This window comes from Symphodus melops (genome assembly GCF_947650265.1).
Source record: "Symphodus melops genome assembly, chromosome: 1".
Lineage (NCBI taxonomy): Eukaryota > Metazoa > Chordata > Actinopteri > Labriformes > Labridae > Symphodus > Symphodus melops.
Window position 1 is genome coordinate 38,841,278 of NC_136691.1, and position 14,756 is coordinate 38,856,033.

General features: G+C 39.8%; 1 protein-coding gene across 2 annotated transcripts in view; it reads left to right on the forward strand.

Annotated features, from left to right (window-relative positions):
- adgra2 (adhesion G protein-coupled receptor A2) overlaps positions 1-14,756 on the forward strand; it is a 36,763-nt gene that overhangs the window by 2,669 nt on the left and 19,338 nt on the right. The window lies entirely within an intron of this gene.

Below are 14,756 nucleotides of genomic sequence, written 5' to 3' on the forward strand. Positions count from 1 at the left end.
TCAGCCTCATGGGAAATCCCAACGGGGATTTGTTTATTAAAACTATTAGCTGGCTGTTTGTTGTTCCTGCCAGCCTTAAAGAAGCAACCAGTCGGCCTGTTATTACCACCTCCAGTCTCCAGTCCAGTCTTGAACTACACTTTGATTACAGATTATATATTGCTCAATTTATATGAACTCACACTTGGCGTGGGTATGCTGATGCATTGTGCTATTCTCAGATATGAGCCATCTTTTGTCCCACTTTGCCTCTTTTCCTTATCTCCAGCGCCCCGTTTTTCTCCCCCTCCTGCCCCCCTCTATCATGAGTTCATCCACACGCAGTAACTCTCAACCTAAATATTTAGCCGTCTTGGTAGGAAACTGCCATGTCTAAACTCCTTCCAGATGTGAGCCTGCGCAGCCTTGTGTTTAGGCCTCATTATGCACGGCTGCAGAGGAGCAGGATCACTGGGAGAGGAAGAGGAGCGGAAGGGTAGAGAAGGGGAAAATAGATAAGAGTGTGAAAGCTTGAAAAAGAAGTGCTGTCGTTAGAAAGTGGGACTAAATGAGGGAATGAGTGAGTTGAGCATGTGGATGAAAAGAAGAAGGGACCATGAGGGGAACAAAGAAGGAAAGCAGAGAGAGAGAGAGAGGGAAAGTGTGGATGGAGGAGGGAGAGGAGAAGCTTGGCAGGCGGTTCAGAGGGATGTGCCCCTGGAGACTGAAAACTCCCCAGCCCCTGACTAACAGATCTTTGACACTGGGATGAGAGGGAGGAGAGGAATACAGTACAATACAGCTACATACTCCATATCTATATTATTATCAATCTTTTCTGCGTGAAAGAGGAACTTTTGTTATTTTTGGGATGAAAAAAAAAGAAGTGTGCTGATGGATGCATTGCACACAAGCATTCAGTGTATAGAAACAGAGCAGTAACTCATCTGTCTGCTCAGTGTGCTGGCAGCTGTGTTTGTTTTAATATTTTAATGGAGAACAGACAAATGTAGAGGACGTACAGTGGCAGTCTATGTGTGAAATGTGCTGGTGTTTCATAGCTTGTGGTTTCTACCCAATTGAAGACTGTGTTCCTCCCCTGGCGTATTTTACTGTCATCATCTTCAGTGAGTGATGGCTTCAGCTTCGTGGGTGCCAGTCCGGGCACAGATTCTCCGGGTGGGGGGTCAGCATGCCCGTCCTTGACCGGATGCCCACTCATCCAAGACAGCTGCAGCGCAACATAGTTGCTGTCTGCACTGTTGCACTTGAGACTTATATGTCATTGTTGCTTGATGGTGCTCTGGTTGTAACAAATATTCCTATGAGGTCAATAATTGAAGGTCAGTGCTGTAAAAAAGCAGTTTTAATAGTACAGTGACAGTTTTTACTGGGGGATGTTGCCCAACATTGGCCTTAAGTAATAGTTTATAATACTTTTTACACTTGTGTCATATGACATGATTGATATGACCCTGATACTACACACGGTATAAAGCTACAGCTAGCAGCTAGCTTTTATGTGATTTAAACCATTGAATTCCTTTATTGGTAAAAGTCACCTTGTGCGTGTTTGGTAAATGGTTATATACTTATGTAACTTATAGGTTCTTGCTGGCGAGCTTCATGTAAAATGGGCATTTTATTCCTCTCATGCATTGCTCAGCAGCATTATGAGTGACTTCACAACTTTAAGTTGGCAAATTTAAATTATTTAAATGTTATGTATCTAAACGAGCTTTGAATGTGATTATTGGCAGGTTCTGTTATTCTAGACAAGACATAGCTATAGCTTTCTCATATGATTCTTATGCTAAGCTAAGCTAATTGGCTTTTTTACTGAAACAAAGTAAAAGAAGCTTCATGCTTTACTCTCATAATGTTTGAAAAATACTGTTTTTTTACAATTCTTACAAAAAAGAAATATCAGATTGATATCAGACCTCAAATTGTGTATCATTTTCACATGTTTCGATGTTGGTTTTAATAATCCTGGTATAAAAGGAAACCAGTCTGCCTCTGAAGAAGTTTGAAGGTTAAATGTGCTTATTTAAGACATCCTAGGAGCTTTTGGTCTGGGTGAGAGTCTTGTTTTTACACTTAACCCCATATTTGTCTGGTTTCTTTGTATGTAATTGAAACAGTCTGTAATCATTTACTTTACTTGATGACTCCTCTGTGTCTCCATTCAGTCAAAGTCAACTCATCCCAGCAGTGTTATCTATTGGCTAGAGTATTATTCTGCATCTCTTTAATCCTCATTTTATCCCCTGAGTCACATTGTCATTTTCTTACTTGTGGCTCATGTGTGGATGGACACCAAAGCGGCAGCAGATGTGTTGGTGGTTTGTGTTGGGTTTGTGAGTCATTGTGTGTTGAGACGAGAGTATGGAGCATCTTAAACAATCGTGTTATCAGTGGAGACGTTTCAGTAGATAGAGTGTTGGTCCCAGGGCATTCCTGCAGCCAGGGGGTTTATTTATGTGGAGAAAGGTGTTGAGAGGAGGGGGAGCAGGCTCTCCTCCACACATGTTAGGCGGGACCTTGGTCAGCAATAAATCAAAAAAGCAAACAACAGGCCTGACACTGGATACTCCTGTGCAGCACCTGCCAGTGCCACACAAGCTTGGGTTTGTGCCCTCGCGGGTCAATGTGACGCCAACGAAACGGAACAAATCAATCCTGCTACATAGGCTGTTTAATGATAAATGGGTATTTCACTATCACCTCATTGTGTCTGTTGATTAAATGACTGCACTATTTCAAAATCTGGTATAAACAGAGAGATATGTTGTCATAGTAATCTCATACCCCCAAGTGGCTTTATGTTATTTTAGTTTTTTTCTTTCACCGCATACTCTTCTTATCTTACTCCAAAAAATGTCTGACTTTGACTTTTCTCTGCCAGTGCTAACTTCCCACTCCCTGCGTCCGACCACAGTGGCCCCCAAAGTTCCTGCTCGGGGTCGGCAGCACACGGATACAGACGGAGATAATGGATGTGTATAGTGGGAATTTCTGTGGCTGCAGTGTGTTAGTGTTCCTGAGCTGCTTCTCTTGAGAATTTTTCCATGACAAAAGTGCAAGTCAGCCAGTGGGTTTGGAGAACCCAAAGACGCAGTTTGCACACGTTGTAGCTGCTTTTTGATTGCTCAAAGGTTAAACAAATGTAATCTAAGTATTGTCTTACTGTAACTATCATACAACTTAACTGCCGAGTCAGAGTATAAGGACAAATGTGGGAAATGATTTGAAGAACAATCTGATCAAGAATAAGAAGATTTCAGTTTGGTTTTCAAAATAATATAAAACACTATTTTTTTCAGAGTCAGAAAATTGTTGGTAGTTACAGTATGTACAATACAGTCTCTCATGTTGAAATCATGTCCATGTCAGCCCATGTCTTGTTAGCTTGTACTACAGATACAGTTTCCCACTTTCTGAAACCAGTTTCAAATAACATTTTCATTGACTAAGTCAGGCTAAAATGGGAGACCTTTGTGTTTGTAAAAATACAAACAGCATTGCATTGTAATTGCGTTTGTATTCAGTAAACAACAGTGTCAGATGATTGTTGAGAGGAGCGATGCCATCTCGTGACATTGAATGAACTGCACAGGGATACAGGGATTACACAGAGTAGCACTGATTGTGCATTCTACATTATTTGCTTCATCATAGAAATAAAGATTTGGAATGATGTTCTTCATATAATGCAGAAGTGTGGGGCTTAAAGGGAAGTTTTCTTCATGTGATGCAATATGACGCTTTTTGCATCACATGAAGAAAACTTTCAAGCAAAGAAAAACACATTTTTCTCGTCTCAGGGCAAAATGAGGGTTGGATTCACGACCATTCAACACTGCTACCATGTTTCTAATGATACACAGCTTCATGCAAATGGGTGAAGTATCCCTTTAATTTGCCTGTCTTTAGTTAAACATCATCCATAAAATATAGTATTTAAATGTTTATTTTCTAACTAGACAAACATTAGAGTCTAAATAAAATATCCTAATCCTATTCTACTATGAAACAGGGGTTTCCTGACAATGTTAAACTAGTTTGCACATGTTGATAGAAGCTCAGTATTACAACCAGGTGACGGACAAACAAGAGCATCAAAACCTCAATCCTACGACAAAAAAAACTGACCTGGAACCAGTGCTGGACAGCTTTATATCAATTGATTATCGGGACAAATTTAGCCAGAAATTCTGGACTGGCAGTTTGAATGCATAGAAGAACCACAAAAAAATCATGCACCTGTATCTAAAAATGTGGCATTCAGCACAGCATTATATATCTTTTGTATTTGTATCTCACCATTTCAATGTTGAGTATGTTGTAACATAGAACCACAAGATATTAAAAAATCTGCCTGAACCCTTCTATCATCAATCACTCCTTCTGTAAATACAAGCTGGTTTACACCCACTATCAAAGGAACAGAGGCATGTTGAAATAAAATTGGATGCTTTTATTAAATCTTTGTTGATGGAGTAAACCACTATTTAAAGACACAGTGCGGCTGTGTGTTCCTTGTGCTCCAATCTAATCACTCTCTGGAAAGCATGTTGGTCTACCATATCGTAATAACACATACTTTATTATTAGTTCATAAACTCTTGCATCGAAACTTATCGACGCAAAGTAATTAGGACTGGGGGTGACATAAACACCGATTGTGATACCCTGCGGTCAAACAGAAAGAAAACAACAACAACAAACAAAGACACAACCTTCTCTCTGTTGCTTCTAAAGACACGGTGAGAGTATCTGGAGCAGAAATATTTTTGCCAACTCTTTGTAAAAGCAGCCTGATTTTCCCAGCAGTCTTTGCTCAGGAGGAGAAAACAGAGGCTGGTTATGAGACAGAACAATGAGACAATGTTAGCCAGGCATCCAGCACATTCCTCTCAGTGTCTGAAAAGACTAAATCTGCTAAATTGCCTCATTAAAAGTGTAAAAGGACTTTAGACAGCAATTAAACTGACTATTGTGTTCCTGCTCTGCCACCATAAACTTTTCAATTTGGTTTGTCTTGACTTGTCTTTGACTCTAAATATTGTAATAAGTTATTGCAGCTTCACAGTAAGGCGGTGGGATTTAAACTCCTGTTCTTTGGCTGTTAATATTTATCACAGCTTCATGTTTACATCTTTAAAGTTCAGCAGTAAACTGTGTATAGTTGATGGATACACACTTTAGGGACGGTTCCTGTTAGCCAAAGTCGATGAATTGTCTAATAAGACATTCTCCATGCGGGGGACCTTCCTTTCTAGAGCGGGCCTTTTGTGTGTGTTTGCATGTGTGTCTGCATGCGAGCGTGCATGCGTGCGCTTGTGTGTGTGTGTGTGTTGACCCTTTTGCCTCTGCACACACACATACTGTATGGGAAGGGCGTGCATGGCCACAGCTCTCAAAATAGTCTCCAGTACTCCCCTCTCTAATTAGAGACATTTAAAAAACCCAGGTTTTAATTTTGGACTAAAAGCTTGCAGACCACTTGTGCACACACACACATGGAGTTAAACATACACATTTCCCGTATAAATAAATCTGATAGGTCACACACTTCTACATCTAAATCTGCACACACACACACACACAGAGCCACAAACCACAAAGCCTTACTCCTCGGCGCAGGCTGGTAACCCAAGCACAATGCAGTGTGCTCTATAATAACTGGTTGCAAATATCAAATGCAGGAACACACTCGTGCCTTGAGGCAGGAAAGTATGATAATAAACGAAGCAATGCAAGATTCTCTCCTTTCAATAAATCATAAAAGTCATTAATCACTACAACATGTATGACATGAATCTGATCCAGCCTTTAATGTGGCTTCTGTCCCTGTTTGAATTAGTCAATTAAAAATGATTTCACAAAAAAAATATTTTCAATGCAATTACATGAATGTTCCTCTCGGCAAATGGGGCTTGTAGCTTGGCAGCCGCTACCAGACCCTCCGGTCGGTCGGGCACAATGGGCACATTCACGTCTTGACATACATTTGCTGCTAAAGTGCTTGTTGTGCTTGAGGGCATTTAGTCTCTCTGCTACATTCAGAGCTGTGACTCTCTGAGGACATGCTCTGGGTGCAGAGGGCACCTGGGACGACTGGTTTAGGTGGCTCTCTGTCTTTTAACGACGAAAGGGTTAAGCTATTTGGGACAGACGCAGGCGCTGAATAGTCAGCACAGTCTGGAGGCCTCTTATGAAGTACTTATTGTAACAAAGATGACACAGCCAACTCCCAGCCTGAGAGATCGCTCTGTTGTGTTCTTCTTTCATCCCTCCTCCCTCCACCTTCCTCTTCTTCTCTGTAGAAGAGTCCATTAGCAGAGAGAGACTGAGAGGTGAGGGTTTGATTCAGCTGATGCAGCTTTTGAAGCCTGGCACAAATACCAACCAGCAAACATGTACGAGCAGTTGTTTGTTATGTCATTATGTATGAAATGATTTTCATACCAACCAATGAATTATAAAAATCATAATTAACGATGCTATACACAGCCTGCACAGTAGCAGAAATAATCCACAAAACTGCACCATATTCATTTTATAGGGTTGAGTGTCCCAGTCTGGGACAACTTTTACTATTTTATTTTTTCCACAGCTCACTAACACACGTTTCCTGAATTACAATTTACTTTTCCCCAAACTATAAACTCGAGAAGAAGCCACACTTCGTCTGGCCAAACCTCAGACATCTGAGACAAAATTAAACTCTTTACTCAAAACATGTTATCTTCCACCTAAATTAAAGTGCAGATTACTTCTTGCCTTTGGACGACACACAGAAACTGACAAATACAAAAATCCCCTAAAATAAGTGAAACATTGCGATCATGGATCCAGAAGAGTAATTATACAGAAACATTTCTGAGATTCTGAAAATCCTTTAGCTTGTCACCATCAGGGTTTTAGAGGACAGAGACAGCCATTCCAGACTGGTGCAGAAGAAAAGTTGTGGAAACTGAAAGCCCAATGAAACTCTAAATGATAGATAGATAGATAGATAGATAGATAGATAGATAGATAGATACATACATACATACATACATACATACATTCAAATTCAAGTTCAAATACAAAAAAACAAACACTAAAATGTATTTCTTCGTTCACTTGGTGATCTGTTATCAGTGTAAACCAATTAACAACAACAGCATAATACATGAGATCAAGATGATAATCTCACAGTAATAGTAAGAACAGAATTAGGCTTTTCAGGAATTTACAATGCAACAGATGCACTGACACATAGACACAACATAGGGACACAACTAAACTAAACTAAACTAAACAAACAAATGAATAAAGTCATGCCATATGATTCTTGTGGAGCAGTTATATTGTGTGATATTATATTACAAGTCAAGAGTGTTGGCTTTAAAGGTGTTGTGCAGCTCTACAACAGCTGGTGCTCTCTGGAAACGCAAGGTTTTCCCTGTGTCGTTGTTTGTTGATGTTTTTGTTTTGTTTTGCGATTACATTTTAACATGTCAGTAAAAAGCACTGTTGTTATTTATTTATTTTCTAAAATTGACTTAAACAGGAGAAACCTCATTGAGACTAAGAAGAGTCTGCTGGCCAAATTGGGCAGCAGCACAACAAAAAGTTACAGACAAAATCCAATCCACACATCCTGTGAAATGTCATGACCAGAAATTCCAGGCGACTAATGAAGGTCCACACCAATTACTGTTGCAGGTTTGTCCCGACTGGAGCCCCAACACAGCAAGAGGTTGGATGTGTGTGAGTGTGTGCAAATGTACATAAGTCACAAAAGGTATAGCCTGCTACATGGAAACCAATTAGCAACAGCTACATTGCACAGTGAAGCAGTGTCGCGTTCGGATTTGGAACTATGTTCAACATTTCAAGAAGCTGCATACAACTGATAGTTTACTTTTTTTGTCCAAAAGCAAAACATATTTATTAGAATATACTTCTGTATTAATTTCTTTGGCATTATAACGCAGAAACCATGACTTCATCCACTGGTTAGCAAACTACAATTTTTAAGCCTCAAATCATTGTGACATTGGAAAGTGAGGGATCATTAAGGGAGTCATTAGGTTATAAGAGTTACATAGTCTACACCCTTTTCATTAGTTGGACAGTTGGGTGATTAGTCATATATTTCCCTCAGTATGACAGTCTCTTTGTACTGCATGGTAGAGGACCAGAGTTGACAAAAGAAGTTAAGAGAAATTGTTGAACATATTTGTCCATATCTTAGGTTGGAGAGCACAATAGAGGTGAAATAACCAATGTTCTCATCCATACAGCTACAGAAGTTGTTGGCTCTGTGAGGCAATAACAATCCTAACTCCTTTAACTGGCAGACACACAAGTAAATAATAGGACCGGCAAACTGTCAGACCAGGTGAGCTGGAGATGAGACTTCTTGGAGACTGTTAGTACACTGAATTGCACAACAGGACATAATGTTTATCTCGTATTTCCATTAAAAAAAATCCCCAAAGGTACCAACAACACAAATGTATGTGAGAGGTAAATTCTGGTTATAGCTAAGGAGACACCAGTTAGCAACACCCACTTGTCACTCAAAGGAACCAGCCCTCTTTTTAAGCACAACTACAAATCTTTATAAATCAGGTGAGTTACATACAAACGATTGATTGATAGATAGATAGACCAAGATTTGTTTGCACCAGGCTGTTTATATGTTCAATTCTGCTGTGAGACCTATATGGTTTAGAAACCAGGCTCAAATTGCCACTTAAAGAACCGCAGTCTTTATCGCTTGTATTTATTGACTTAACTTTTTTGCCCCATATAGCTGCTTTGTTAATGTAAGATTGAAACGATTACTTCATCTTGGCACAAAGATCATGAGAACTATCTTGGCTATGGTTGTTTGATGCCTACCTACATACAGTATCTATCAATATGCATTAAGTGTAAAAAGATATTTACATCGACAGTGTAAAAACCTGTGTGTAAAAGCACGAAGAAAAGAAATGTGTCATTCCTCTTATCTAACTATTGGCAGAAAGTTTCGTGTTTACTATTCCCTCATCTTGAACAGTGTTTACTTTACACAGACCATCAACATTTAACGTACCACTGAATACAGGTCTTGTCTTCCTATTCCTTCTCAGTTCATCATAACTGTCTCTGAAATCAGTCCAGCTTCTCCTTTTGGAGGTCAAACTTTCGCATTCTGTCTCTTGGTTTTCGATCACTTAATTTGGACGAAGTACATCCTTGGAAAACAGCAATCAACCAAATCAAGGAATTCACTTTTTACTTCCTCTTTTGGTTTAAAATATTTCTGTTGGTCTGCTCTGTCTGTCGTTGTTGCTCTGAGTCCAGAGTGTGTGAAATGCTGCTCCTCTGTGAACTGCTAGGCTACACTTTAAATGCCACTCTGGCAACAGGACACACTCAAATGGAAAGTGAAGAGAGAAAAAGCAGTAAATCACACATTGTTGGTTTTGTATAGAGTGATCTCAGTTGTAACATACACAGCTAAAGTGCTTAAACAATGCAGTGCTGTAAAAGTGGATAATCGCGTTGCTCTGAGTAGAATTCAATTACCTCCTCGGAAAATTCCCACAAGCCTAAATTATTATTTCTTTATATACATATTATGAACTTAAGCACTGCTGTGACACAGTCCAGCGTGTGCATTATAGTATCAGCGTGCTAATTAAATCAGGCTTAATTCAATAATGACGCAATGAGACTCTCATTGAAAATCACTCTCATTATCTGGCTCCCATTGGTCTTCGAATTAGGAAGGGATTTATGGCACGATACCAATCTCTTTCAAGGGTTCTTGTCTTTCACCTCGCGTGTGGTCCTTGAGGGTAAGATGATGGTTAAATGATGTTTACACAGAGGCCTGTTGGGTTGTTTTGACTCTCTTTATTAGGCTGAACCTGTGTATCTCAGTCTCTGTTGGCCTTGCATTGTTGGATAAACTCCTCATGCTGTTTTATCTGCAGTGAATAACTACCAGAGAGACTGCAGCAATGGTGTGATTTTAGATTGAAAGAAAACACTACTTATAGTTAAAGATTATAAAAAGTAATGAGAGCAGGAAGCTTAGCCTGCAGATACAATCTTATGAAATCTAAATCCCTCAGTAATGCTCTTTCTCTGTTTGTGGTTTGCTGTAGAGACCTGCAGCTACACAGAGCTCACTCTTAGAGTCCAGCATGCATAAATATTTAGAGGGCAATATGAGCCAATCAGAATCTTTTCACCCAGATGTATCTTATTCATGTCCAGGACTGAAGACCAAACCAGGATGAAGCATTTCCTTTATATTCATCCAACTTATAAGAGTTACGAGTGTCTAGTAAGGAGACAAGATTAAGCTTAAGGTGCAAAGATATTGACACGAAACAGTCAAGGATAACGGACTGCAAACAGGACATCCCGCTCTATAAAAGTGCTCTCACTGTGGTCAGAACAGCACATAGAAGGATGTGTTCTCCCTCGCCGTTCCTCTGCACCAGGTTGTGATCTGGAAAGCTGAAAGGACTCCGTTCACAACACTGCAGGCCTTCAGCCCCACCACAGACACGGCTCCTCTGTGAAATGATTGGCTGACAATGATTCAACACCAAATGCAGCTGCCAGATATTTGCAGCTTTTGACATACAGTTACAGTATACACAGGTACCCACAGACTAAAATGTACACACACACACCAGGTTCTCTGACGGACCCGATGCAGTGCTTTACAGTCAAAGGACGAGCAAGTATATCAGAGAACACATAGAATTTGCGACATGCTGTCATGCCCATGTGTGGCCCTCAAAGGCTCTGCGGCTTTAGGGAGCAAATTGAGCAAACCAACAAAGTGAGTGGCACGGTGCAGGGAGGAGCTGCTGCGGTTTACGAGACAAGTCTCTTTGTATGCATGCTTTTTAGTTCCTCACACTCTGTCACGCACCAAAGAAACCCTGAACTGTCACTGAATTACTGCACTTGCTACTGAAACATAAAACATAACAGCAGTTAATATACATTGTGTCTCCTTTATTTCTGTAAATCCATACTCAGTCGAACTGACACATGCTCAGAGTTTGTTTTGTCAGCAGTTTATTGGTGAAACAACATTTTGGGGTATTATTTTTATAAACTTATCACTACTCACTGAATCAGACTACCTGCTGGCTTGTTCATCATGAGGTCTCTACGGAGACTAAGATTTGTTCACAAATCTGCTAGAAAGTTCTATTAGCTGAAGTACTTACTGCAATCAAGTAAATTGTTTAAAAATATTTTCAAAGTTGAGCCATTTCGATCATGTTCAGGGCCAGATCTTAAAATTGCTTGGACAAAAATAGACACCAAAAAAAACAAAACAGGAATGAGACTACTTTTCCTCAACCAAAGAGAACATTTAGTATGTTTTAGTATTCACAGAGTCAGTTCAGGCTCCTCACTTTTCAATAACACTCTTAGTTGTCTTTTTTCACAATTAAATTGTCAGACTTCTGTTAATGAAAAACAGAACAGAGCACAAGTTTGTCATGTCTGCTGCCCTGTTTAACCCTTCTATGAGCACAACACACATAAGCATGACGGGTGTCTGTGTTTCTGTGTGATCTGGCTCTTTTGGCCTCCTGCTCTTCCTTCTGATCTTCATGCAAATGCATTAGCAGGAATGACTGAATGAGACTCTGGAGCCTGACATGGTTCTGTTTTCTTCATAAATTAGAGAAGGATTCAATTAGCCCATCTGATATCTTAAAAGGCCTTTGTGGTCTGAAGGGGTTAAGTGAATAAGAGATGCCATCCATAGTCTGGACTGATTCAACACACTGTTAATGTAACTCACAGTTTTGTGTTCCAGAAAGCAGATTATGCCATCTGATCTGTCACTTAAAACGAGGAGACAGAATCCACCCATGTACAGTAACAAGACATTAGACCTTTATAAGTAGCCTGGATTTCTATAATGAAGAAGCTACTCATCTTCTCTGCTTGTAAAGCTCTTTTAACCTTTGTATACTGCAGGGATGAAGGATGAACCCTCGTCTTCCTCAGCTGTCACCTGCTTCTGAACACTGCTGCATCTGTCTGCTCGCTTTGCAGGAAGTGCTCTCTCTACAACCCCTGACCTCTGAAATCGGGTTCTGAATAAACAGCTAATTGGCTGGGTTTCCTGTTTAGCCTGATGGGACTTTGACTATTTCTGTCTGTTTACAGAGCTCTGCCTTGCTCTCGTTTTCTCAGAGTTGTACTCTCTGTATTGTTTATGAAAGAACAATGTTCTTCACTACGACTGTGCACCAAACATCAGGCTTTTAGGATTATACAGTAGTGACCGGCATCTGCTACTCCCCTGTGTTCCTGGAAATCTGCCCCTTTTGTTGTCCGTGTGGGTTTCTCTTGGCTCATTTTGTAAGTTTTGTTTATTTGTAAAAGTCAGCTTTCATGTCCTAGTCTACAAAGTAACAAAAATAATGGAAATATTATGTGTTGAAATATCTTAACTTGAAACAAATGAGAATAATTGTGATAGGAAGACATATGAATTACAGATATTTTAGCTTTTAAAGACAGACATTTGCAAATCATATATTTTTGGTTACATAGAAATGCAATAATATCTGCAAATGTAAAATTCAAACACATATGTACAAGCACAACAAAACCAAACATGTGCACAATCCTCTTAGTAGTTTATTTTCTGCATTGTGAGCAGAGTCAAATAGGCACTATCTGAATTGAAACTGTCTGTGTTGAATTAAATGGCTTGCTTCACTGCCAGATGTGACTTTCTCCTCTCCTATCTGCATTGAATTATTCAGGCAGTTCCGGATTTCTGCAGCTTTCATCTCAGGTCTGCATCCAGTTATAAAAGAAGATACTGCGTTCAGAGTGAGCAGCGAGACCTTAAGATCCAGAAGTCATAGGTTCAAATACAGGCTACACCATGAGAGCACTGATTCTGATCCTCTTGTCTAACTTTAAAAACTCTTCTTTAATAGCTATGATTTATTTTCACAGATGGCTGTTGATTTGTGAACATGATGGGTTTTTTTTGCCAACACTAGAAATAAACCCTGATCTGGGATGATGTCAACGTCTTAGACTCCAATTTTGTAGATGATGGGGGATTTTGTGATTTTACTTTAATGACACATTTCTACAGCAAAGCCTGGAAAATGATGATTTGGTTTAAGTAGAAAGTGAAACTGTCATAAAAGTTTCATATTCATTATTATAGTCATTTTCAGTGAAGCGGCACTCGTTTCTTGATTGCAGTTTAAAAACACACCTCCTGTTCCTAAGTTTAGAGAGTAATTGTAGGAAGATGAGTGAGAATGAGGTGTTTGGGATGACAAGACATTTCCTTGTTGCTTTCACCTTTTGTTTCTTTTTGACACTTTTTTTCCTTATATTGTTGCTATCTGTAACATTATTGATGTAATTGAGGTATGTTTGTCTCTGTATACCAAGATTGGATGGTTAAATCTGGTCATTAAGTGAGTTGGAAGGTGCAGAGCTGAAAGCTGTTTTTTTTTGTTTTTTTTTGATGTGGCAGGAAACAGGAGGGTGGGTGTGGGTGGATGTGGGGGGAATGCTGCTGCTGAATCTGTAAATCTTGCAGACTGTTCATAGTCTGCTCCCACTTTTACAGGCGCTCACACAGCTTCAATTTCTCGATTAAAAACACACTTAATGTTGCCCACAGCCCATTAAGCACCATGTGGTAGCAGCGAGGATGATGTGAAGCTAGGGTGTGTTAATGATGACGGGCTGTAGCCTGAGCTCCCGTTGAGACGGCGTGGGCTGGTCTTTGGAGTCAGAGGGCCAGACACAGAGGGTATTCTCGTACATTGACTCTATGTGTCCTTGTAATTCTGTCCTAAACAGCAAACCTGTCAAAAGATCAAAGTCTTGATCTAAAAAGCAACCGGACTGATAACTCTTGAAGACATTTATCCTCTTATTTCACATTTCACACAAAGCTCTGAGTGGTGAAAGACCAATAAAAACATTGTAATCTCCTCTAATAGTCCATATTAGTAAATCCATTTAACAGTATGTATAGATATGTTTACAGCCTGGTGCTAAAAACATGGTAATGGTGTCTGAAGCTCATTTCGTTAAACTCGTGGCACTCGTGTGTGTTGGGGGTGATGAAGGAGAAGGGGGGATTTAGACAGAGTCTTAAAGAGATGTTACTTTTCAAACTTGGTAACTTTCCAGAATTTAAAATTATCGTCTTTATTTGTGTTGTTTTGATCATTTGGAATATGCTCGATGATTAGCTCGATGGACTTGTTTCAGCAACTATAATATTAATTTTGGTCCGACTCAACTCCAGCATGTTGCCTGCTTCTTGATTAGCTGGATGTCAGCTGAAGTCAGCATTTCCAATATAGAGACTACCATTGTTGGGTTTCATAACATCTCTTCAGAATCCAATGGGTGACATGCTGTTTTGTACACTCTACAAATAAGCATAGTTTTTAGTGAAAAAAGGTCAGACAATTCCTTTAAAATCCTGTACAGCCAAGTATAATTCCAATGGTACGTTCCTTAGAGCAAAGTCATTACTCTAAATTTCCATTTCCCTAGATCCCCTGTCAGACTAAACAATCTCAACTTCACTTCCATGACTGTATGTCCTCAGGTCCTCTGCCCTCTGGTCTGATAAGAACATGTTGGCTAGTGGATAGAGGACTAATTAACATGGCCTGTGCCGCCATTTGTTTGATGTGGAAAGGCATCCTTTTGATGTAGAAATGTATGAGGAATGATCAGCAAGA